The sequence below is a fragment of the Rhinolophus ferrumequinum genome, chromosome 8 (assembly GCF_004115265.2).
Source record: "Rhinolophus ferrumequinum isolate MPI-CBG mRhiFer1 chromosome 8, mRhiFer1_v1.p, whole genome shotgun sequence".
Taxonomy (NCBI): Eukaryota; Metazoa; Chordata; class Mammalia; order Chiroptera; family Rhinolophidae; genus Rhinolophus; species Rhinolophus ferrumequinum.
The window spans coordinates 87,052,448-87,077,262 of record NC_046291.1 but is presented as its reverse complement, the minus strand read 5'-3'; the positions used below and the strand labels follow the sequence as shown (position 1 = coordinate 87,077,262).

The following is a 24,815-nucleotide window of genomic DNA, read 5'->3' as shown; positions in this document are numbered from 1 at the left end:
TTTCTTTGCAAAATAATAGCATCGCTTATTCACTGTATGAAATTGTCTTTGTAATCTTTCAGCTCTGACCTTCATTCTAGTTGAAAACAAAATGGCAAAGTTATATACTAACCTCATTAGATATTGTTTTTTAAAGGTTCAGCACTTATTACAGAAGGAGCTTTGTTTCTTCCAGCTGAAAAGCTGGGGCAAAGAATCAGTAACTTTGAATGCAATGTCCTTTAACATGAACCAACCATGTATTTAACTCACAAAATAATCGCTAAGGATTAGCTGAAAAAGTATTACTAGTGGAAATAGTGAGAATTGTTTGATTTCAAGCCTAGTATAAGATATGATTATATAGATATTTACAAAACAAAATATTCCATTTGATAGTCTAATACATCAGAATTTGAACTTTGTTCATTTAATACTGGGACCTTTAATTTTCAAGGTATTAAGTGAAGCATTGTAAGGTCCTGGAGACATACCTACACCCTGTCCTTAGGGGCTCACACTTGGAAAGCTAGAAAGAATAAGATAGATGTTGGAAAAAGGATACAAAGTGCATTAAGAGTTCGGAGAAAAGAAGGGAAATCTCTTGCAAAAGCAGTCAAAGAAAGGCCTTAGTTCAAAATAAAAAAACAATTCTTATCCATTGTTGTGGGAATGAAAAACAGTGCACATACTTTGGAAGACAGCTTGGCAGTTGTTTTTTTTTTAAAAAACTAAACATACACTCCAGCAACTTGGTATTTACCCAAATGAGCTGAAAACTTATGGCCACAGAAAAACCTGCCCGTGGATATTTATAGCAGTTTTATTCATAACTGCCAAAATGTGAAAGCAACCAAGATGTCCTTCAGTAGGTGAATGGGTAAACTGTAATCCATCCAGACAACGCCGTCTTATGCAGTGATAAAAAGAAATCAGTTACCAACCATGAAAAGATATGAAGGAATCTTAAATGCATATTACTAAGTTAAAGAGGACACATTGAAGAGACTACACACTATATGACTCCAACTATAGGACATTCTGAAAAAGGCAAACTATGGATACACTAAAAATATCCGTGGTTGTAATGGTGAATACACATCATGATACATTTGTCCAAACCCGTAGAATATACAACAGCAAGACTGAACCGTAATGTAAGGTTATGGACCTTGGATGATAATGATGTGTCAGTTCTTCAATTGTAACAAATATATCACTGTGGTAGGATGTTCATAGTATGGGAGGTCTCGCCTTGTGTGAGGGCAAGGGGTAAATGGAAGAATCTCTGTATCTTCTGCACAATTTTTCTGTGACCCTTAGGCTTCTCTAGAAAATAAAGTCTATTAATTAGTTTATTTTTTTAAGCTAAATGACGTAGGCCTTACAGGTTTCAAAACAGAGAAAGGGAATAGCAAGGACAAGAGAAAGAGCATGTTAGAGAAAATCATGAGTAATTGTTGTTTGACAAACCAAAAGATACTTGATTCTAAAATTCATTTTCTGTCATAGGAGTTTGGGATTTTAATCCAATGAGCTAATTTTATTAGGATTTCTGAAATATACTTATTCTATGAGATATCTCAATAAGAGCAGATTTTGGTATAGATAAATTTCAAAATTTTAATTTCCCAGAGAGTATATAAAATGCACCATCATTTTGTCTAATCCAACCCCTTCAATTCTTAGAGAATTATATTTCACCATCTCTCTTTGAAATACATTTATTTATTTGACCCAATGAAATTTGTATACATAAAGGTGAGAGGTGGGAGTCTAACTTTATTTTAGTGGGAGAGATTATGCTAACACAATCCACTAAATTATCCTTATCTACTAAATTGAAAAATTAACTGCATGTATTGTATATAAATATACCTTATGTATATACATTATTTCTCTTCCAAAATTGTTTTTGTTCTATGTAAATTCCACATACTTCTTTTACTGTATCTTTTAGGCAGATGTAAATATAAAAAAATACTTTTTGAAGCAAATGCTCCACACCAAACAATATTATTTTCAAATGATTTTTCAAAATATATTTTGGTAATTCTTTAACAGTTTTTCTTTCTTTCAGCTTTTATATATTATATATTATATATGTATACACATACACATATAATTTAGAATAAGAATATATATAAGTATGCACACATGTGCAGTTCATGATTAAATTATTCACCATATCAGATTTTCTAAAAACTTCCAATAGTAATTAAATCTTTAATTTTCCTGCATATCCAATTATATTATGCAAATTCACATGCAGTTGCGAGAGAGCTAAATCCTTTATACCCTTTATGAGTTTTCCTCAAGAACATGTAATACCTTGCATAATCATATCAGAAAAAGAAATTGATATGAAACTCTCCACCTACTTTATTCAGACTTCACCGATTTTACATATAGTGTGTGAGTGTTTAGTTCTATTCACTTGTTTCACATATGACCAGCACCAGTCAACATACAGAAAAGTTTCATCACCAGGATCTCCTGCAAGGCCCTCTTCCTATCATAGCCTCCCTCTGCAACCCTTGGCAACCACTAATCTATTTTCCATCTCTATCATTTTGTGGTTTCCAAAATGTGATGTATGTAATTTCATACAGTATGTAAACTTTTGAGATTGGCATTTTTCAATCAGTGTAATTCCCCTTGAGATCTAAGTTGTTGAGTGTATCAATACTCTGTTCCTTCGTTGTTGCTTAGTAATAATATTCCAGCATATGAATGTAACACAGTTTATTGAACAATTCATCTGTTGAAGGGCACCTGGGTTATCATTTGTAGTTTTGGGTTATTATTAATAAAGCGTCTATGGACATTTTTTATAGCTTTTGTATGAACATAAATTTTTCTTTCTTTGTCAAAGTATGCAATTGCTGGGTCATAAAGTAAACACATGTTTAGTTTTATAAGAAAATGTCATATGCTTTTCTACAGTAGTTTTACCATTTTAAATTCTCACCAGCAATGTATAAGTAGTCCAGTTTCTCTGCATTCTTGCCAGAATTTGGTGTTGTTTTTAAAAATTAAGTTATTCTGATATTGATGTAATGATATCTATCCCATTATGGTTTTAATTTCCATTTCCCTAAGAGTTAACAAACATATTTTAATGTGCATATTTGTGATCTGTATATTCTCTTCAGTAAAAAGTCTCTTCATGTTATTTGCACATTTTCTAATTGGATTGTTTTTGTTTTGTTTGTTTAACTTCTGAGTTTGGAGATTTCTTTATCCTAGATACAAATAATTTATTACATACGAGTATGTCAATTTAAAATTTCCTTAAAAAATCAATTATAGTAGTGTTTTAAAAGTTAAATCAAGAATAAACTCAAATATGAAAGCTCAAACAATAAAATAAAATAAAATTTCCTCCAAGTCTCTACTTTGTCTTTTCATCCTCTTAAAAGACTTTTGCAGAAAAAACATTTTTAATATTGAGGAGGTCCAGTTTATCAATTTTTCCTTTTATAAATCATGCTTTTGCTGAGAAGACAAAGAACGCTTCACCTAATCCAATGTTCTGAAGTTTTTTTTCCCTATATTTTTTCTAAAAGGGTTAAGTATTATATTTTACATTTAAGTCCCTGATCCATTTTGACATATTTTTTTTGTAAATAGTGTGGTGGTTAATTATAAGCTCATATTTATTTTATTTTACTGCCTATTTGGTTCTCAATTGCTCCAGCACCATTTGTAGAAAAGCATGTATTTCATTTTAGTGAACTATTTCATCAACTTCAATGTCGAAAATAATATTGAATAATAATAGTGATAGTATTTTTTTCTTCTATTATGGCAGCATCTTTAATAAGATATTTTTCATAATTTTTAGAAAGGAATCTTTATCATGCTTTAGTAATTTGTGTTCATTCTTGTGTCACTGAGAATTTTTATTTGAAATTATCACTATATCTCGATACACATCCATATATACTTGTACATTCTTTTATATAAAGGGATTTCCCCTCTAATGTGTTGATATAAAATTTGTACAAATGAAATTTCCTATTTCCAACCACCCTGTATTTATGTAACAAAATCCAACTGATCACGGGGAAATATGGTTATTTTTATACTGCTAGATTAATGTGCTAAATGTTTAAATATTTAGGTCTGTGTTGATGAATGAAATTGCATGGTCCATGTTTTGTCCACTTTGCATTACACTGATCAGTTAACATTTTATATTTATTAAATATTTTTAAACTTTCATTTATTTTCTGTTATCGGAATAGTCTAATAATGTTAAAATAAGGATTTTTTCCTTCTACTCTAATTGTCCTTAGAACGTATTTTAAAATCAACCCTCAAAGAAATTCAAATTACTATAATTAAATATGCCCTTTAAATGTTAATCAGAGACAGATGTATGTCACTTAAGGATTAATTTCTTTGGTCTCATTCATTACTGAGAGTGAACTATAAACTTTATTCCTTTTTCTTTTTTTCTCCTTTCTTTCTTTGTTCTTTTCTTTAGCTCTCATCTCTTGAATTTTTCAGTCCTAGAATAAAGACTTCTTCCTTCTACATATAATGAATATTTAAGCTTTGCTTTTAATAGCCTCCAAGGCTGGCTTCTTTCCCCTATCTTCCTTTATCTCCAAGTCTCATCATAATCTTTTTGGATGTTCATCCTTTGTAATCAATCCTCCCTTTTCCATACACCCCCTCCCAAACCCTACTGGGTATTAGTATCTTCATTTCACAGGAAAACCTTAGGCTCAGCAAAGTTAAACATCCTGACAAAGGTCACGTGGTTAGTTAAGAGGCAGGATTGATACTGGAACTTACATCTCCCTGACAAATAAACCTATAATGTCTCTCAAAATTTTCTTATTCCTCATTCTCTTTAATACTTTGTTAATTAGGTCTTTTCTTCAGAAACACCATATACAATATTATAAATGATATTTTAAGAATAGCTTTATTTCCTATAGCCAGAGAACGCGTCTTCTCATTGAAATTACACTCCTCAATGTACACTCCAGACCTGACTAGCAACTAATTCTGCTCCAATTTACCCATGAACATACCTTTGCCACAGCCTTTCTCTTTTCTGAAATAGAGCAGTGTCACAGTATTCACTAAAGAGAGGAGATTTTGTCTGTTTTCTTCAAGAAAACGATCTAAAACATGGCAGCCTAAAATTCCATATTTACCCAGTGATCACTGTGCACGCTCTTTAGTATTAGAACTTCAGGAGCATTCCCTATCACATCTTATCAGCAAGCACCTACAACCCCCATTACAACCTGATTTCTCAGAAACTTAGTTTATGTTAGAATCACCTAGAGAAGTCTTACTACTTGATACATTTTAATAATTGTCTCTGTATTTTAACTCCAAGGCTACACTTCTCAAACAAGAATCTGGATATCAATCACTCATCCCAATAACTCACACTGAACACCGAGCAGGTAGCTCAGAAGAAAACTGATATTAGATTGCAAATAATTTGAAGAGATGATCCCTCACGTAAAGTTCCTTTCTTAGAAATCTTCAGAGAAGGAAATTCTAAAATCCGTAACTGTTACCTAAGATCAACAAAATATGTCTTACATATTCACCTCTCATAGACTTTATTCCTCACTAGTAAGGTACTGGGTAACATATGTTATCTCTAGTTATTAGGTAACTAGATATGAGATACTTCTCTAATGTGTGTGTGTGTGTGTGTGTGTGTGTGTGTGTGTGTGTGTGTGTGTATGTATACGCATGAAAGTCTGAAAACTTCATATATATTAATAGTTCCTATTAAAAGGATAATTCTTTGTTAACCAAATAGGACCCTATAATTATGGTTTCAATTATGAATAGCAGCACACAAATCGAATGAGATGCACAGTACAACAATAATGACAAGTATTTAAAGAACTGGAAGCAAAGTAATTATTTGTTGAACAGTTACAAGGTATAGAATATTAGCTGAAACATTTAGCTTTGGATACGCAAATGTAGTAACCGAACTAAAATTAAATAATTTATTCCATGTGTTTTTCTCTGCTCCAGTCTGCCATTTAAGATCATTGACTACTATTGGTATTTCTGTGCTTTCTTCCAAAAAATCCCATCTTGCCTTTAAATGGCCTTTTGAAATAAGGTGGTTGCATAATTTTAAAAGAAAAAAAAAGAAAGTTCTTCAGCATTGAATTGAAGAAAAACTAATCTAAGACTTCCAATTGTTTATTTTTTTTTACTGAAATGAATTGTGTTACTTTTTATCTAGTTTACTCTTGACATCAGAGGTTCAGAAATATTTATTTTAACTTAAATCCTGTTTGAAATAATTTCCTGTTAAAATAGGAAACAAAGAAAAGAAGGAAGGAAGGAAGGAAGGAAGGAAGGAAGGAAGGAAGGAAGGAAGGAAGGAAGGAAGGAAGGAAAGAAGAAAGAAAGAAAGAAAAAGAAAGGTGTTTATTCAAAATTTGTCACAAGAACAAATTTTCCTTTTCTGCGCATGTGAGTGATTCCCTTTTCCGTCTGGACACCCAATGCACCACCATGTCCATTTCCCTCTTATGTTTAAACCTCAATTTATTCTTAATAGCTATTTTCATTTTCTATGAGTAGTTGTTGGTACAGGCTCGTCTTCTTGTGCATTTCTATTTTAAACATTGTTGAATGTTTAAAGTTCATTGAAAGAGTAACCGCCTTCCACCTCTCCTTATACAACTAGTTGAAAATACAGAATCCAAATCATAACAGTCATTACAGATTTTTACAAAATATTTATGCTTTGTACATTCTCTAACCAGTCAACAGACAGAACTTAAAGTTTTATTTTACTATTAAGCAGTTGAAATATTAATTCCCCTCTTATTTTCTACCATTCTTTTCTTTCACTAGGATGTTGAAACACTACACAGAAGCCTAAATATTGTCAAATGTATGTTATTTGAAATCAGATGTAAGATCCCAAGTTCTTTTTAATGTTTCCTAATTTATCACCTAAAAAATGAACAAATGTTTACTATTTCCAAGTTAAGAAATTACTGTGTTTCCCCGAAAATAAGACCTAGCTGGACCATCAGCTCTAATGTGTCTTTTAGAACAAAAATTAATATAAGACCAGGTATACTTTAATGTAACACCAGTCTTATTTTAATATATAATATAATATATACATATACACACACAATAATATAAGACTGGGTCTTATTTCATTATAAGACTGGGTATAATATAATATAATATAATATAATATAATATAATATAATACTGGGTTTTATATTAAGTTTTGCTCCAAAAGACGCATTAGTTCGGCTAGGTCTTATTTTCGGGGAAACACAGCATGTAGTTTGTAATGTAAATTTGAGAAATAAAGGTATGTATTATTGAAACAGGAAAAAAAAGTCACAAGATATGTCTTGATTCAAGCTACTTTTTTTTTTTTAATAAATGAGGACATATACGAAAATCAGGCAAAGTACTTGGTTCGCTTAATGTCAGTCATTCTCATTACTATTACTAAAACATTAAAATGTACAGGTCAATACAAAGTACGTTGAATTTTACAGTTCCAGAACCACAAAAAAATATTTTTTGGTCTTGTGTAATGTTCATCTCTTTCACAGCCATTCCCTTCAGCCAAAATGTCTCCATTATGTTCTCAGTTTTATCCTAACGAAAGAACAGTATTGAGTAGCTTCTTGTAGATAACGAAAAAATTTACTCTCTTTTTGAAGGAAGGACATTCGATCATATTGAATTTGTAAGGTCAATAATATGAATCACACAAACAATAAATTATAAATGTCTTGTCAATGAAATAAGCTTCAAGCAGCTTGTCACTTACATAGTATTGCTGCGAACGACAATTCAAATAGAAGCACAAAAGGAATTAGTGCTTCTCATAACATCTGTCTCATAGTTCCAGAAAATTCCCTCTGCACCTCTTGGCATGCTGTGTGTTTCCTATTTGTAGTTCTTTCTTCAGCCTAGTCTTACTCTAATATCTTACTGTGGCAACAGCTAAGTTTCTGGAATAAAGAGGCCTTATCAGTTCTACTAACTAGAACCAGTTTTGATTCAGATTAACTCTATATCTTATAGTCTATAATATATACTTTTCTAACTGAATTTATTTCCAAAATCAGATTATCTTCCAATGGATGTTTTTTTTATTTCTTGAGTGTATTTCCAGCATGAGACTTGCATACAGAAAGCCATATTTTAATCATAAAGAAATTCATTTTAAAAATTCAACTAAATTCAGAAGTTACTTAATTCTGACCAAAGCTATGTCTCTACTGAGTAGATGAAGAGGACAGCTAGCAAATAAGTTATTATATATTTTTGTGTCTCTTCTCCTCCTCCCCACCCTTCCCATTTTTTCACCACACATAAAGAGAATATTTAGGATATTTACATTAAATACAAAAATACTGAAATATGGATTCCAAGAAGTTTGACTCCTAATATACATTCATCATCTCTAAACTTCCCAACACAAAGCTGTGAACCTATTCTCCCATTCTCTATTCTCAGACAGGAACAAACAATGATACTGAAATAAGTGATCAGAGCCAGGAGATCATATTCTAGTCCTAGTTCAACTCTTTACGATCTTGGCTAGATGACTCAGTCTATTTAGGCATCAATTTCTGATTTGTAAAGAGAAAGAGTTGGAGTAAATTACACTATTGCCAACTATGTTCTAAGGACTCTCTCTTGCCCTCTCAGGACAAAGAAGCGGGGCGATAAGCATGGGGGGCAGATGGTTAGTAGCCTTCACCTAGAACAGAGAACAGCTCTGTTTTAGTGTGTTTCACCTCTTCACACAGAATTTTATTGCATGTACTCTGCACACACACTGGTGTGCACAGACACTGGTGTGCACACAGACACACACATAGATACAATATAATAAAGTAGCTTGCATGTCTAAGATTCTCCTAGTTTCTCTTACAGTTTGTACTACTTCCCCTTGCTTTCAACAGACTCTAAATGCTCATCAAATAAGGAATGCACTTTCAGGTTCTGAAAGGTTAATTAAATTCTACCTCAACAGTTTCATCTCTTGAATACATCAAGAACTTTAGGATTTACTCATAGGCTTAATTAGTCAAATCAATTATTCAAAATGCTACCGTGTTTCCCCGAAAATAAGACCTAGCTGAACAATCATATCTAATGCATCTTTTGGAGTAAAAATTAATCTAAGACCTGGTATTATATTATATCATATTATATCATATTATATTATAGTATATTGTATTGTATTATACTGTTATTCTATACTACATAAGACCCAGTCTTATATTATATTAAATTAAAATAAGACCGCATCTTATATTAATCTTTGCTCCAAAAGACGCATTAGAGCTGATGGTCCAGCTAATTCTTATTTTCGGGAAAATATGGTAATCATTCTCAAATCTCTTTCTGAGAACTTTATTCAAATTAACATCTCCTGAATTTGAGTAGAAAGTCTAATATGAGAAATGTACTTACATAAAGGAATTTCCTATTGTGAGAAATAAAGGGAAATTATACAATAATACAAACACACACACGCACACATATGCTGGAATGTTTGTCTTTTTATCTCAATGTGTTATGGTCCTGCTTTGAGCCTTTGAACCCTTACACACCCGTGTTTAAGTTGCTTCCTCAGATACACTGTTTCAACCACATTACCATGAGCAAATTGTTGTATTATATCTCTATAACGTACAGCAGAGGTTTGCAGAGTGTGGCTCATGGAAAACTGGTGAACAGAGGTCCTAGAAGTCAAAATGTTATTAGTAATACTATTATTTTAAATGATACTACCCTTTTACAGTGGGTTGAAATTTTCACTGTTGGCACATAACCAATGGTGGTTAAAACACCAGGGATCTTGTCAACTATTGGTACTCTATTCTTTACTGCTATACATGCACAATTAAACTAACATATAGTTTCACTTAAGAATTTCCTTGATATAGTTCTAAATATTGTTAATTGAATTAAACCTCAATACTTGAGATCTTTTTACTATCTGTGTGGTGAAATCTGAAGCATGCAAAAAAAAAAATGAACAAACACTTCTGCTGTATACCAACATGATGGTTGTCAAGGAAAAGAATGTGGGCAGTTGGTTGAGTTATAAACTGAACTAACCAATTGCTTTTTTTTATATAGAACATCATATTTAGTGAAAGGAATTAATAAAAAACTATGATTATTTCCATTTAAGTATTTGGCAAATATTTTTATTCAAAATGAATGAAATGAAACTTTCAAGTTTAAATAAACAAGCATGACTGAATTTGCTACAAAGTATAAAATTCAAACTTTTGAGTAAAAAACCCTGAACTTTAAAAACCTTGTGTTCTTCACTTTGAATTTGACACTTCCCAATACTTTTCTAGTGAGACTTTTCTAGTGGTATCATCAGTGATGTCAGCTGTGTTTTTCTTGTTGTTGTTTTTGTATAATAAACTACACCAACATTTGGAATACCTGTATTATTCAGTAAAACTAATACTTTCCAAATGACCAAAGCTTGATGTTACACAATCATACATCAGTAAAAGATCCTTTCAAAGTAAAAGAAGACCAGTGGATTTTAATGTAGCAGAGTATCAATATTTTATTAACATGTTTTCAGATTCCAGATTGCAATGAATCTTAAGAATCTAACACCTGTCAAGTTCTCAAGAAGTATCAAGGAAGAACATCTACAATTATGTGAAAAAGCTATTAAAATACATCTTCCATTTCTAACTACATCTCTTTACTAGGCCAGAATTCCTTCATATACTTCAAAGCAACCTATTATTAAACAATTAAAATAAGAGTACATATGAGAATCCTGATTTCTTCAGCCAGACATAAACAGATGCACAAAATTATAAAATTATTCCATTCTTCTCACTAATTTCTTTTTGTTGTGGAAAATACATTTTTATTGTATGATATATATATATATATATACACACACACACATATATATGTATACATATATACACATATATATGTACACATATATATACACATAATATCTACACATAATATGTCATTGCCATTTTAAAAGAATTAATAAGCATTTTAGAAAAAGTCTCAGAATTTTGTTTTTTAATTTCTAATCCTGTACATAATGATAGGTATAATTCAAATGCCCCAAAATCATTTTGGGTTCTCAATAATTTCTTAGAGTGCCACACATTAAGCTCTACTGTGTATATTTTACTGTTTATTTCACCTACATTTCAAACTGCTAAGTTTATAGTAAATATTATTCTAGATCTCTAAAGATGGAGACTTTCTTTTGGATTTGGTAACATCATCAGATTTAATAATCATACTCTATTATGTTACAAGTTCATCATCAAAAACTTGCACAAAATACTTACCTGATATGCTCTAAGTTTTAATGCCAGAATCAATAATTGTATAATTTTGTCACTGGTCAATAATTAGTAAAAATGCAGTTTGTACTAACATGCATGGTATAATAATTGCATGAAATTGTGTAGATGTTAAAAATATAAACTCTATTCACTATGCCTTCAAATATAATAAATAACTCATGTTGATTACAAAAGACAGAAGCTAATATACATGTAAAGTGTGTCAGTACAGTTGGTTATCGTAGTGATATCAGTGAACATGGAGCAGTAGGAAGCCGCAAGCAGCCATTTCCCCACAGAAACATCAAAATATCAAGTAAAACTCTCAGAATAAACACTGTCGAAATTTTAGAAAACAGTCAAAGGTTTACAACAATTAAGTAAAAACTGAATCAAGACAAAGGCAAGTTAAAAACAGTAAGAACTCTTTGTGGCACTTTAATTGGCTATTATTACTTCAATCCCCTCCCCGGCACGGTTGGGACCTTCAAGTCAGCAGCTTTCATTTAGAGTATGGCATCCTGACCCCTGAGTGCTGGAGGAAACAGAGTAGATCTCATTTTCAAAGAATTTAGTTTGCCTTCTTTAAACTCCCTGGGAGACACCTGAAGGACTGACACACACACACTTATCTTTGCTACACCTGACTCATATCACTCAGCACAGAAAAGCAGTGGATATTCCTCCAAAACATTATATGGCAAATGAACAAGCCACAGCTACCTGAGGAAAAAGATACTATTAAGGCATAAAATAGAGCATCCAAAGCTTGAGGGAAAAAGCTGGGGAAAAATTATCTTTGGGAAATTAGGTTTTCCAAATGCAATGAAATTAAACTAAAAATCACTAACAGAAAAAAAACTTAAAAATTTACCTAGATGAGGAAATTAAACAGAACACTTTTTCTATTTATTTAAGGTTTATTGGGGCGACAATTATTAGTAAAGTTACATAGATTTCAGGTGTACAATTCTGTACTACATTATCTATATCTCACATTGTGTGTTCACCACCCAGAGTCAGTTCTCTTTCCATCACCATATATTAGACCCCGTTTACCCTCTTCTAGAGCCCCCTTCCCAAACAGCACACTCTTAAGAAGCAATATTTCAGGGAAGAAATCACAAGGGAGATTAGGAAATACTTTGGGACAAATAAAAATAAGAATACAGCATACTAACACTTAGGTGATGCAATAAAAGCATTATTCAAAGGGATACGCAGACTTACAGCTGTAATCATCTGCATTAAAAATAAATAAACTCAAGTTGTGGAGGAGACCAAGATGGCAGAGCATATAAACACTGTGCCTGTTTCCTTCTGTGAACACACTAAAATTACAACTAATTATAGAACAATCAACCTGGAGAACCATCTGAAGTCTGGATGTATAGAAATTGTATAACTATAAAGAAGGGATATAAAGAAGTCAGCACAGCAAGACTGGTAGGAGGGGCAGACATGTGAAAGAGCTGGTCCCACACCTGTGTGGTAGATGGAAATTGGAGGTTCCCCTTGGAGGAGCGAAGGGCCCCAGCCCCTCATCAGGCTTCCCAGCACAGAGTATGGGTGCTGGGAAGAGGAGCGTCCACAGCATCTTGCTGTGAAAAACAGTGGGGATTCTTACCATCCAGGTGGGATGGAAGGCTGTGGGAAACACAGACATCCTCTTAAAGGGCTCGAACACAGACCCCCTTGCTCGCAGGTACTAACCTTGGGCTCCTGCAGAGGGACGTTGAGTCAGGAAACATCAGAGGCCCATGGGGGGCAGACAAAGGTGTGTGGCTTTGAGGCCCATATCATAAGGGTACCAGAAGGAGAAGAGAGAAAGCAAGGGATTGAGAACCTCTTTGAAGAAATGATGACTGAAAACTTTCCTAACTTGGAGATGGAAATAGACATATAGGTTCAGGAAGTACAGAGAGTCCCAAACAAGGTGAACCTAAACAGGCCCATGCCAAGATACATTATAATTAAAATGGCAAAGTTACAAGACAAAGAGAGAATCCCAAAAGAAACAAGAGAAAGGCAACTAGCAACTTATAAGGGAGTTTCTGTAAGATTGTCAGCTGATTTCTCAGCAGAAACTTTGCAGGCCAGAAGGTATTGACACACAATATTCAACATCCTGAAAAGCAAGGAGCTACAATTGACGGTACTCTACCCAGCAAGGCTATCATTTAAAATTGAAGGTCTAATAAAGTGCTTCTCAGAAAAGGAAAAAGCTAAAGGAGTTCATAACCACCAAACCTGTATTACGAGAAATGTCAGAGGAACTTCTTTAAGATGGAAAAAAGAAAAAAAAGAAAAAAGAAAGAAAAAGATGAAAATTATAAATAACAAAATGGCAATAACTACATATCTATCAACAATTACTTTCAACGTAAATGGATTAAATGCTCCAATCAAAAAACAGAGGGTGGCTGAATGGACCCTTACATATGCTGCCTACAAGAGACACTTCAGATTGAAAGACACACAGAGACTGAAAGTAAAGGGATGGAAAAAAATTTTCACTAGCCAAGATGTGGAGGCAGCCTGGGTGTCTGTCTATGGATGAATGGATAAAGAGGAGGTAGTATGTATATATAGTGGAATATTGCTCAGCCAGGGAAGGGAATGGGTCCTTGCCATCTGTGATGGCATGGATGGACCTGGAGGGTACTGTGCTGAGTGGAGTGTCAGACAGTGAGACAGATGCTATGTGATTTCACATATATGTGGAATCTAAAGAACAAAACAAACAAACAAACAAATCAGAAACAAACTCATAGATATAGAGAACATTTTGATGGTTGCCAGATTGGGGGGGGTTGGGAGTGTGGGTGAAAAAAGGGGAAGGGATTAAGAAGTACAAATTGGTTGTTACATAGTAGTCATGGGATATAGTTTATAGCACAAGGAATATTATATTGTAATGACTATGTATGGTGTCAGATGGGTACTAGATTTATTGGGCTGATAAATGGGAGGGGGTTGGGGTGCTGGACGAAAAAGGGGAAGGGATTAAGACGTACAAATTGGTAATTACAAAATAGTCATGGGGACGTAAAGTAAAGCATAGGGAATATAGTCAATGACATGGTGTAATGCCAGGTGGATACAAGAAGCAAGAGAGCAGTCTTCTTAAATTATGTAAATGTCTTACCACTATACTGTACACCTTAAATTAACATAAAATAATATTGAATGTCAACTGTAACTAAAAAATTAAAAAGGAGAGGGGGAAGAGGAAGGGCAATAAGTGGTCCAAATTTCCAGGTATAAAACTAATAAGTTATGAGGATGTAACAGCAACATGCAGCATAGGGAATGTAGTCAATAATATTGTGTTAGCCTGGTACAGTGTCAGATAGTTGTTGGACTTATCATGGTGATCACTTGTTTAGGTATACAAGCATTGAACAACTATGGTATACCCCTGAAACTCATATAACATTGTATGTTAGTTATATGTTTAATAAAAATCTTTCTTAAAATCTAAATAATAAATAAACTCAAATCAATAAACTAACTTTACATGTAAAAAGTTTTTAAAAAACTGAAATCTACAAAAAAGACGTTAAAAAAGATTTGAGTGATGAGAAACGAAATAGAAAATTGAAAAACATTACAGCGAATCAACAAAACCAAAAGTGGTTCTTTGAAAGATCAACAAATTGGCAAAACATTTACTAAGCTAAGTTAAAAACGAAAGAGGATGCAAACAATCAGTCAGATATGAAACAAAGAGCATTACCAAAAACTGTTATAGAAATACAGTGATTTATAAGAGAATATTAGGACCAACTGTATGCAAACAAATTAGATAACTGAAATAAAATGGGCACATTTGTAGAAACACGCAAACTACCAAACTGACTCCAAAAGAAATAGAAAATCTGAATAGATTTATCAAAAGTAAATAAATTACATCAGTAATGAAAAACTTCCCAAACACAACAACAAAAATCCAGGAGCAGATGCTTTCACTTGTGAATTTTACCATTTATAGAAGAATGAACACCAATCCTTCTCAAGTTCTCCCAAAAATGTGAAGAGAAGGGAATACTTCCTAATTTATTATATAAGGTTAGAATTATCCTGATCCCAATCAGGACAAAGAGCATAGAAGAAAAGGAAAGTTATCAATTTTCCATATGAATATAGATGCAACAATCCTCATTGAAATACTAACAGAGAATGGCAGAATATTTTTTTAATTAGTAAATCAAATTTTTCAGCATATCAAAAAGATTATGCATCATTGACAAGAACAATTTTCCCCAGGAATGTAAGGGTAGCTCAACAAAAGAAAATCAACCAATATACCCATATATTAATAGAGAAAAGAAGCAAAAACACATAATCATCTCAACTGATGATAAAATACATGTGATAAACTCCATCTCTCTTTCTTTTTCATAAAAATACTCAAAAATCAGGATTAAAAGTAAACGTCCTCAACATGATAAAGGACATTTATGAAAAACCCACAGTTAAGATGACAGTCAATTATGAAAGACTGAAACCTTTCCTCTGTGATCAGGAACAAGGCAATGATGCCTATTTTCACCATTTCAACATTTTACTGGAAATTCTAGCAAGAATAATTAGGCAAGAAAACGAAATACAAGGCAGCCAAATTGGAAATGAAGAAATAAAACTATCTCTGTTCAGACATGGCATTATCCTCCCTATGTAGAAAAGCCCAAAGAATCTACAATAACCTGGTACAACTAAGGGAATTTAGCAAAGTTAAAAGTACACACTCAACACTCAAAAATAATTTGTATTTCCACACATTGCAATGAGTAGTAAAAACAAACAAACAAACAAACAAACAAAACATACTTAGGAATCAATTCTATTTACAATAGCATTTACAAGAATAAAATACTTAGGAATAAATTTAACCAAGGATGTAAAGACTTTTACACTTAAAACTACTAAAATTATTGAAATGTGACAATGTTGATGAACCTCTGAAATACCATGCTAAGTAAAAGAAGTCAGACTTCAAACGTCACATATCATTTCATCCCATCTATATGAAATATTCAGAATAGGTAAATCTGTAGAGACTGAGAAGAGATTGGTGATTGTGAGGAGCTGGAAGTAATTGCTTAATTGGCTTCCTTTTGGGATGATGAAAATGATCTGGAACTACATACAGGTTGTGGTTGCACACAGAGTGAATGTCCTAAATGCCACTGAATTCTTCATTTTAAAATGAATAATTTTATGATGTGTGAATTTCATTTCAATAAAATTGTTATCAGCACCATTCTTTGACTTAGAGAATAAAGATGATGAATGCAGTGGGGAAAAGTAAGGTAATTTGAGTAACTAGAATTCCTGAATGTTGAATTGTGATCCATACAAAAAAGTAAATCATTTGGCCTTGTTCCCCTAATATTATATGATTACAGGTGATGTGCCAGAAAAAGCAAGGTCAACTGTGAGTCTAGGATTAAAGATCTTTTACATCCCATGCAAAAGCCTAATTGTGATGCCCAAATTTAAGGCACAGTCTTCCATTTAAGTAGGATATTTCCTAAGTCTAGTTTCACAGATTCAAGTTTTCCTAGAGTTTACTGAATTTAATTTTACACTCCCTTGAACAATCTTAGACCAAGGAAAGCAGTGTGGAAGAACAACTAGAACACTGAACAAACACTGAAATTTTCCAAGAACAAAAGCAGAAAACAGCATATTATTTAAAGTATTATTTAATGTTTCTTTCTTTCCTTTTATGTATTTATTTATTTATTTTTACAGATAGCGTCTCTTCTTACACCTTATAAACAAACTCCATAATGGGGTGGTGGAAGTTACAGTTCAAAGCCAAAGAATGGGATGTTAAAATCTCTGACAATAAAATGTATGTTAAAAGACATTTTTTTCCCTCCCAGGAAGTGGGGCAATTGCATGTAACTTCTCCTCTTAAGGAAATTTTGCTCCTCAAGGAACAGGCTATCTTGCCATTTTTAAAGGTGAGGCTATCATATTTCTAAAATAAATATTTATATTAACAGGAGGCAAAAATATGACAAAATAATTAAAGTTGTACAGTGACATATAAATATTTTTTATGCAATACGGTTTAGGGAAAAATGTGCACTCATTTTTATCATGGCTATTTGTGGTTTCCCAAAAAAATATGATCGCTAAAATAAAAATTCATACAGAATGTATAGGCATAGTTTTCAATTGCCCACTTCTGTCGTTTCCTCCCTGTTAATCCCTTGTCTGTCCCAGGTTAATTTCTTCTCTGCTGTGCATTCCCTTTAAGGAATATACAGAATCAATTCAATCATTAAAAATACTAAGAGGCTGAATAAGGTGAAACACATTTCTCCTTTTTTTTTTTTTTTTTTTTGTACTGTTTCTTGCTCATACTTTCCATGGGTGCACTCATATATCTTAGCCTATATTTCAAAAGTTAAGACAAATGCCTGGGCCAAAAGGGCCTGGGACAGTGAGTCAGCTTCTCCCTATTCTAATTGTGTGACCAGCAATTTACAATAACTTATAAGACTCAACCAAGTAATGTAGAGTATGAATAAATTATTAGTATCTATTCCATGTCCACGGTGTGAGGATGAATAAAATAGTACATGTAAAGCACTTAGTACAACATCCGACATGTAACAAGCAGTTAATAAATGAATGTTACTTATTAAAACAGATTCTCTTCTGACTTTTAAAACTAAACACATTATAATGTAACCCAAATCCATTATTTATCTGATCGGAGAAGATGAATAGATGAGAGAATAAGTAAGGAAATCAAATCTGACAAATTATTGAAATGGAACTATCAAGCAAAGACAGAAAATAACTACGCTTAGTTTCTTAATGCCAGAAAAAACTGCCTTTTATTCAACATCAGAGATCAGTCTATTAGAAAAGTAACAACATTCCATGTTATCTGGGTTAAACTGTTGTAATCTGTCATTGTTTTCTCTTTGGCAGCCTGATTATGTCTGGGTAACACCATATTCAAATGTACTCAATCTGTGCTATTCTTGGAAAAACAAGCAGAGACTATTTAGTTTATGCCCACCCATACAACATGCCTCCGTTTTTAATTCTACAAAATAAAATAAACAAGTTGCCTCTTTGTTGATGTTGATATCTCCAAGTGAGTAACACAAATTTCTTAATCTGTAAAACGTTATTTCTCCTCATAAAAGGATAATAGGACAGTTTAATTGTTGCTTTGACATTTTAAAACACAGGTTCAGATGCTTAAATGACACCTTTTAAATTACAGCGGCCAAGAAATTGCTTGTAACATAATATAACATGACATTTTAACTAACTATAACCAGGAGCTATTATTTTGGTATAACATAATAGTAACCAGAATAAAATCGTTTTGAGTTTTTTGTATAAAAATAACAAATCAGTTGCCAGCAGTCCAATAAAGTACTTAATTATATCAAATGCTTTCCGGAAAATTACCTTTTTTTTTTTTTTTTTAAATAGAGATAGGTTAAACTTTTTAAAGCCTTGAGTGAAAGCCCGGTGTCTAAAACAATGGGGAGAGAGAATTATTTACTTCAAAGTCATATTTGCAGGCATATATCACGGAGAGGGCATGAACTCCAGTCAGTCTGATATCAAGGTCAGTTGAATCACTTTATCTGCCATACTTTTTCCACAAATCAGACACCTAAGTCAACCAAATTTCCCTGACTCTAGCTGTACAATCTAAAAACTACTCTTTCTTTAGATTAGTGTGGTATGAAGCATTAAATAAGATAATTTTGCACACTCTTTGAAAATATATGTTAGCATTTCCTTAGAAAAAGGCATGTGTTCTTAAATGTTAACATCTATTTTTTGTTTTATTTCTTTTTCTAGATAGGATTGCATATATTTTTCTAGTTCCCTACACTTCCTTAGTTCTAAATCTTGGCATAAATAAACTATTGGAGCATATCTTCATGGCTCAAATCCTTATCTTACATAAAGATTTACCTATCAACGTCACAGTGGCAATCTCAAGCTGTGCAAATTCTTCCCCTATTTGACATCAGAACCTAGTGTAAAATTCTTATTATTGGAGATACTTTATGAGTTGAATAAAAACTCATCTGTATAGTGGAACTGGACAATTTGTTAAATTCTTGTTTAACTAAGACCAGCAGAGTGTTGATGGTTTATGCATGAATGCTTGGCTTCTTTTGTATTCTGATAGACCTGTAAAGACCCAGGATGCTGAAGGATACTAAAAAATATGAGAAATTGCCTAAAGGAGCAAGAGCTAGACTGAATGATGAAGACACTTTCAATGCTTTACAACTTTGTCTTTAGTCAGCGATGATAGTAAATTAACCCGATGACCCTGTTTTGACACTGACTGATTATAGACATCAATCAAAGGGCAACAGGCCACTGTTCATGAAGAACTGGTGGAATATACATAGTCCACAGGTGGTTACTTCAATATGGCAACTGGATTAAAGAGCTTGATCAATATCCTCTACTGAATACTTTGTAACTCAAAAAATACACCTCTGTTCTCAAAACTGGTCCAAATAGGTAACTGTATTCTTCAAGAAATGTTTTCTGACAATGTTCGTTTCCCTTCTACATATTAAATATAAATATGAGACTGCAAAGTAAATGCTTTATGTAACTACATAAGATCAGTTTCCACAATTTTAAGCATGAATGTGTACTGATATAATTGTAGAGCATAATTATTGATCTTATAGTTACATATTCTTTAAATAAATTCAGGTATTCTTTTTTTCTTTAAATAAATTCAATACAAACAAAAAAAATGAGAGCTTGATCAATGCATCTAAAAAATTAGAAAATTTGGGGTGAATAGTTTGTTACTTTCGGATATACTTATGAAGGAAATACTTGAATGGTTAACCCACTCTTCAAAAATAATTAGGACTTCTCTTCACAAGGCAGGAAATGAAGACACCTGTGCCAAATTACTTCTGTAATAAAATTTGCAATCAAACCAAGATTGCAAGGAACATGTGTTTTTCTGGTTATAACCTTGTATTCCTTAGTGCTTACCTATAAAATGTGATACTATTTTGAGCAAAACAGTTTCTAAATCATGTCTTAGACTACATAACTTCTTGTATGCTTTCTCCTCCACCCTCCACCCCACCCCCCAAAAAACTCACTAAATATAATTTCAAGACGGAAGAGGCTTAGTGAGAGAGCTCACCAGATTTAATATTGGTATATTTGGTATCAAATAAGCCATTATTATTGTTGCTGTTCTTGTTCTTATATTAGATAATTGATACTAGAGTTTCAATACACTTTAAAAGATCACTTCCCAGACTAGCAAACCAAAGATGCCCTCTTCTTCAACAAAACACTTGAAATCAAATGAGGTAACTGATGTGTCCAAGGTTATATAACTTCATAATGCATAAGAATTGCTGACCCCCATCCTTATTGGAAGGATTGTTCTAGAATCAGCCCTTTGCCTTAAGGTCCAGTATCTTGTTGAGCCACCAAATCCATCCCTTGCTGAATAATTCCAGAACCAGAAGTTCCCTTTGCTAACATGGATTCCCCTTTTTGGTTGAAAGTTCCCACCTGCCTGTCTGGTTTTGCCTAGAAAGCTGGGCCTTGGAAACTATTGGTGGACAAAGGCAAGATGAGAAGGGGGAGTTTTGTCTGTTATCTTTCCAGTTGGAGGTTTTCCTTGTGGATCTATTCTAGCATAGCTGAGGTATCTCCAGCCTGTGAGTAAGAAGAAGGGTTGGTGTAATTAGACCATTAGTTTCTGACCACAGACAAGCACAGGTACACATGCTAAATCAAAAGTCTACACTAATGGTCTTAATGGATTCTAGTCCCCAGAAACAGAGGTCAAACAAACTCAGGCTTTTCCCTGTCTCATGAGGGAGGAAAGACTAGATAATTTCTAAGAGTGATTCCAGGTTTATGATTCAGGTTTTCAGCCACAAACTGTTAGGTGTCTGGCCTTATATTTCACTCTGACATGTTTAGTTTGAGCCATTCATAAAGATCATGTAACTAGGCTAGTATTTGCTTGTTCGTAACTCAAACAAATTCCTAACCACTGTCACGACACCCACCCACTCTTCAATTTTATAATCTCCCAGGCCCTCTTTGGCACTGAGATTACAGCGAGTGTAGAAAACACTTTTGTCTGCTTCTTATAGCAATACCTTTTCCACTCCAGCATAATATCCCTGCCAAAATTAACAATAAAAGCCAAAGACATTTGAACATGTGGTATATGAGATGCACTAAGTAAACTCTAAATCTAAATAATAATAGCCACTTCCATTTATATGATTAAGTCTTTGGTTTGGGGATGTTGGGTTGTTCTGTACTTGTGTGGTTGAGAAGGAAGGGGACTGGATGTAATAGACTTAAATCAGCCCACTACTACGTATAGCATCTACAATGTTATAAGAACTCCATATTGATCGATTGATGAAGGAATGAATGAATGAACAAACAGACCACTGAAAGACTGACTCCAGATTCCACCTGTCATCACTTAACGTTGAAATTACAGAAGATCTCTATTCCTGACAGACTTTATACTTTTTCTTGGAATTCTCCCTCATGCAATACAGTGCTTGGCATTGTGTCTAGTGCTCAGAAAGTACTGAATAAGAGCCATATAAGAGGAACAGCAGCAGCAGTGCTAGACGCCATACTAAACACTTGAAGTATATTATCACATTTATCCCTTATAATAACACTGTAAAGTTGGCACTATTGTTGTACCCATAATATAGACCAGTGAAGTAAGAAACAATGTTAAATAACTAGCCAAATTCCCTAGACTAGTAGTAACTTTTAGAGCTAAAGCTCAAACCAAGGTGTGTGTCTTGCCAAAAGCCCTTGCTTTAATAAGTGAATAAGTGCATGACATAATGAGATCAACTATACCGTGTTTTTATTTTGGGGCAACTGGGAAATGGTTGAGTCGAGGAAATTTAATTTAGTGAATCCCCAACTCTAGAGTTTGTTATACCAAACTCTCTAGGACCCCCAAAGTGTCAATATGGCCTCAGAGAATAAAAGAAAATTTGAGAAAGTAAATCACCAGGAAAAGATACTAGAATTGGGATGGGAGAAAGCACTAAGAGAAACACACAGGCATTATACCACCAATGTCCTCCGTCTGGGTGAGACAACAATAGAAAACAGTAAAACTGAATCATTCATTTTTTTAAAAAAATTAGGCTAAAATTCTTACATGTAAGTGAAGCACTAGGTGAACATAAACTGATCTTCCAGAACAAAAATGTGTGGCATTCTGCAGCAACTTAGAGCCATCACATCGCTCAATTACACTGTCGCACAGGTGGATAAATACGGCAGTTAAGAGAGGGCTCCCAAAGAGCATACTGGGTAAAACAACCAGCTCTTACCAGGCAAGTTTTTTCTTTCCTTTTTAAAGTTATTTTTCTTTCTTTTTCCTGCCTCCTGACCTCCTTAATTTCTTTCTCAATCTCTTCACATGTTAAATAGCAACTACAAACTATATTTTTGAGAATTTATACGTTTCAAAGCCTATATTTCTACAAAGATGAAAAGTACCACATTGGAACAATTGATATCGCCACCTGTATAGTTACTCATCATAATTAGTTGACTAAAGGACTCAGAAAGAGAGCTATTGTTAATCATATTTCCTACATAAGAAAATGAGATCAACATGTTTTAGCAGCTCCTTAAATAACAAAGCCGCAGGCAGGAACTACATAACATATATATAACAGAACAGAACAGAAACACATTCAAAAACAGTTGTCAATCTTATGCCAGAAATGACTATTTTTTTTTAATTCTAAGTCATCTATGGGTGTTTAGTCTTTGAGGATGCTAGTTGGGTGGTTTATAGCAGCACACAAAATTTATTTGTTGCTAGAAGACAGTTTGGAAAATTTTAAAAAGGGAGCAGCCTTTCTCTGCCTTCCATATTAGCACCTACTAAAGAATAGTGAAACTTCCATGTTCTGAAATAATTCCACTAAGAAGAATTCAGCCTACTGATAATTTATATATTAATGTGAAACATTTTAATCTCAAGAACATAGTCCAAAAATCACTGAAAGGGAAATTTGAAGTGGATCTTTAAGGAGAACCTTAGAATGGAAGGAAAAAAAAAAATTGCAGGGAAAGAAAGGAAAAGGAGAAAGAGGCATTTAGAGACTTAGCTCATTCTTTTTTATTTCAGTTTTAAAGGACGTGTTTATTTCTTGCCCATGTCAAGAAATCCAGCGATGCCATAGGAGATCCACATTTGTTTTTTTTTTTTTCAGTTTCAGGTTACAAAACAATGTAATAGATGTGATAGTTAGACATTTATACCCCTCACAAAGTGCTAATCCCCACAATCTATTACCCCTCTGACATTGAATATAGCTGTTACAATTCCATTGACTATATTCCTTATGTTGTACTCCACCTCCCGTGTGTGTGTGTGTGTGTGTGTATATACATTAAAATATATGTATGTGTGTGTGCATATATATATATATATATATATGCACACACATATGTATTTAATTGCAGTTGACATTCAGTATTATTCAACTTCAGGTTCAGGTGTACAGTGAAGTGGTCAGGCATCTACACCATCCATGAAGTGGTCTCCTTAATAAGACAAGTGTCCATCTGGCATCCTACATAATTTTTACAACATTATTGATTATATTCTCCAAACTGTACTTCATATCCTGTGGCTATATTGTGATTACTAATTTATACTTTCTAATCCCTTTACCTTTCCCCCATTTCCACCCCCTCCCATCTAAAAACCATCAGTTTTATATTTTCCTATATCTGAGTCTATTTCTATTGTTTCCTATATCTGAGTTGTTCATTTATTCTGTTCCTTAGATTACACATATAAGTGAGATCATATGGCATTTGTCTTTTTCTGTCGGACTTATTTCATTTAGCATAATATTCTCTAGGTCCATCCATGTCATTGCAAATGGCAAGATTTCATTCTTTTTTATGACCGAGTAATACTCCATTGTGCAAATGTACCACAGTTTCTTTATCCAATTGTCTATTGATGGGTATTTAGGTTGTTTCCATGTCTTGGCTATTGTAAATAGTGTTGCAATAAACATAGGGGTGCATATACATATACATTTTTTTTCAAATTACTTTCTCATTTGGATTTCTTTGGATAGATCCCCAGGAGTGGAATTGCTGAGTCATAAGGCAGTTTCATTTTCAATTTTTTGAGGTATCTCCATACTGTTTTCCATAGCGGCTGCGCCAATCTGCAATCCCACCGATAGTACACCAGGGTTCCCTTTCCTCCACATTCTCACCAACACTTGTTCGTTGATTTACTGATGATAGCCATTCTGACCATGGTGAGCTGGTAATTCATTGTGGTTTTTGTTTGCATTTCTCTAATGATTAGTGACATTGATCATTTTTTAATGTCTTTTGACTATCTGTATGTCCTTTTTTGAGAAATGTCTGTTCACGTCCTCTGCCCATTTTTCA

At 33.3% G+C, this 24,815-nt stretch overlaps 1 protein-coding gene across 1 annotated transcript in view; it reads right to left on the bottom strand.

Annotated features, from left to right (window-relative positions):
* The window catches only part of DPP10 (dipeptidyl peptidase like 10), a 614,062-nt gene that overhangs the window by 435,965 nt on the left and 153,282 nt on the right, over positions 1-24,815 (bottom strand). The gene's annotated exons all lie outside the window — the stretch shown is intronic.